Genomic DNA, 2,921 nt, shown 5'->3' with positions numbered 1-2,921 from the left:
TAAACCACAGGAATCCAGAAGTCAGAGTCCAGGCTGGATTTTACAGCCAGTACCCCAAGGAGCAAAGAGTGACTGAGCCAAAAACTTAGTGACTTCCTACACTGTAACTCCCCTTCACTGGTCGTCACTCCCCTATGCGCCTTCTTGCCACCCCCTCCCACTCCCTGTGCTCCCACTAGCCACCATGTTTTCTGAATAGCTCAGCCTAGGCTTCCCCGTAAGGAAACGGTCAGGGAGTGCTGAAGATCACTGCGCCAGAGCCCAAGGTAACAGTTAGAGAGAAGCCATGGGGTCTGGCAGTGACTGGTTATTCAGGGTGGATATTGTGGTGGCCTATGGGAACTTAGTGTTTTGTGAAGCAGTAGATCATGCTTTTTGTTATGAAATACTGAACGAGACCATCACGTCCCAGTGGGACACACTGCCCTCGAAGGACCTAAAAAAGAGACTGACATCTGACTATGCAAGGTCCAGGACAGAAAGGATGAACCCTGCTGGAGATTGCTAGCTGATGACCTGTACAAGGACCTTTACAGGATGAAAGTGTTGGCTATCATCTGTGTCTGTTCAGAAGGCTGACTTCTTCACTTCTCAAGGCTGCTATCACACATTCCACCCCTATCTGCTGGAGCTGAGAAACACAAGCACTACCCCTTCAAGAATGACCTCAGGGCCCTCGTTGTTATCTAGCTACATGGCTATGAGACAGATCACTAAGGGGCCAGTATCTCTGGCCAGAACGTATGTCAGGAAGCATGGAGTGAACTGGATGTCACCACTGAAGCCTGTGGCGGGAGCACCCAAAGGCAGCCACTAAGGATCTGCACAGTCCCCAGAAGCTGCTTCCCCAAAAACCATCCAGGTCATGTATCTTCCCTCCAGCCAGAGGAGTAAAGGAGCTAAGTACTTCCTAGAGCTGAAGAGTTTTAAGGATAATTATAACACAGGAGAAGACACCCTCTGAGTGAGTTTGGGGAGAGCCATAGCCAACATGGCTCCAGTAGGAAGGTCCAGTCTCAGTACCCAGGGATTTCTCCAGGGCAGGAGACACAGCATTGATATCATAAGGACTAGAATTCTTGAAATGTGGGCTGGAGAATCCTTCCCTAGCTTGCTTCTGTTCTGTTAGAACTTGGGTGCCGTGAGGTACTCTTCTCCCCCTCTTCCCCTCCCCGCAAGCACTTTTCTGAAGTCAAATCCACGGTTCCCTTTTGTCCATGTTACTGCCTCCTTACCCTAACTTGGCTTTGGTCACTGTCATTTGTTACCTTCCCAATAAGTCTGTTTTATCCTAATAGGTAAGTGGTGGGAGAGGACAGTTGCAATGCACAAATGGGAACCACAGAGTCCCCATCTTTATACCCAGTTGGATGAGGACTATCTGGCTCTCAGTTAAAGGCAGGATCCCAGGTGTTTTAACTAAACAAGTGACACCAGACCGAAGCTTTTTCTCTGGCTATCCCCGCATGCATGGGACTCAACTGCCTACTGATTACCCTGGCTTCCTTTAAGTTTCAACTTCCCATCTTCTGCAGGAAGCCTTTCCCCAACCCACTTAAAGTTAGTACCTTCTCTCTGTGGATTATTTCTAATTTATCCTGTATATAGCTCATTTGTATATATTTGTTTGCCTTTTGTTTCCCCATTAGACAGCAAACTCCTTGAGGGCAGGAACTGTCTTTTGCCTCCTTCTGGACCCTTAGCACTTAGCACAGTCCTTGGTACACAGTAGGCACTCAATAAATGTTTGTTGATCATTGATTGAAACCACGGCCTGTTTGGAGTTCTGTTGTGTCAGATGGACAGCCTTGGCTTTCTTTTTCTCGTACTCCATATCGAGACTGACAGATGGATGAAAGGGAACTGTTACGACACTGGCACTCATTCCATGTTTCCCAAAATGAGTCGTTGCCCTGGTTTAACTTTATAAACTGGTTATCTGTCTGGACCAAACCGGGGTGCAAAGAGAAGTTGTGGTTGAATTGCTTTCAGTCACGTCCGACTTCCTGACCCCATTTGGTGTTTTTTGGGCAAAGATATGGAGGGGTTTGCCATTTTCTTCTCCAGCTCATTTTACAGATGAAGAAACGAAGGTAAACAGGGTTAAGCGACTTGGCCAAGGTCCCGTAGCTAGTAAGTGTCTAAGGCCAGATTTGAACTCAGGTCTTCCTGACTCCAGATCAGTGAAGAAGTATTGTATTGTAAGTCAGACTGGAAAGGCCGATTGGAGCCAGGCTATAGAAGGCTCTAAACTGTAAAACAGAAATTTGTGCTTAATCCCAGAAGCAATGGGAAGTCTGTGCGGTTTACTGAACATGGGAGTGATGCGGTCAGATCTGAATGCGTGTGTGTATATGTAAACACACATATTATATATGCAATACACACACGCACACATACACACATGCACACGCACACACACATATATATTCTAGATTTTATTGGTATATAAATTGACATATTTCCTTGGAAGCTCTTTTCAAGTCTTTGGAGATTATTTATTGGCCTGGAGCTTCACAATCTTAGGTGTTCTTAAGTCATTATCTGTGTGGCAGAATTGCTAATATAGACACTGGCCTTGTCCCACACTATGTCCTCTTTGAGAACCAAATTGCCTAGGTCTGCACAGGCATCAGGGCAGCTAGGTGGTGCCATGCATAGAGCACTGGCTTTGGAATCTAGAAGGGACTCCTCTTCACGAGTTCAAATCTGGCCTCAGACACTTACGTAGCTGTGTGACCCTGGGCAAGTCACTTAACTATGTTTGCCTCAGTTTCCTCATCTTTGTTGTTGAGTCACTCGTTGTATCTCAGTCTTTGTTACCCTATTTGGGGGCTTCCCTGGCAAAGATACTGGAGTGGTTTGCCATTTCCTTCTCCAGCTCAGAAAACAGAGGCCGAGGGCATGTAAGGGACTCAATC

The 2,921-nt window shown here is 46.6% G+C and overlaps 1 pseudogene; it reads left to right on the top strand.

Annotated features, from left to right (window-relative positions):
* Positions 1-286: 286 nt before the first annotated feature.
* On the top strand, positions 287-964 carry LOC118831300 (annotated as a pseudogene).
* Positions 965-2,921: the final 1,957 nt, after the last annotated feature.

This window comes from Trichosurus vulpecula, chromosome 9 (genome assembly GCF_011100635.1).
Source record: "Trichosurus vulpecula isolate mTriVul1 chromosome 9, mTriVul1.pri, whole genome shotgun sequence".
Lineage (NCBI taxonomy): Eukaryota > Metazoa > Chordata > Mammalia > Diprotodontia > Phalangeridae > Trichosurus > Trichosurus vulpecula.
Note: the sequence above shows the minus strand (reverse complement) of the source record. Positions and strands in the feature narration are given on the sequence as shown.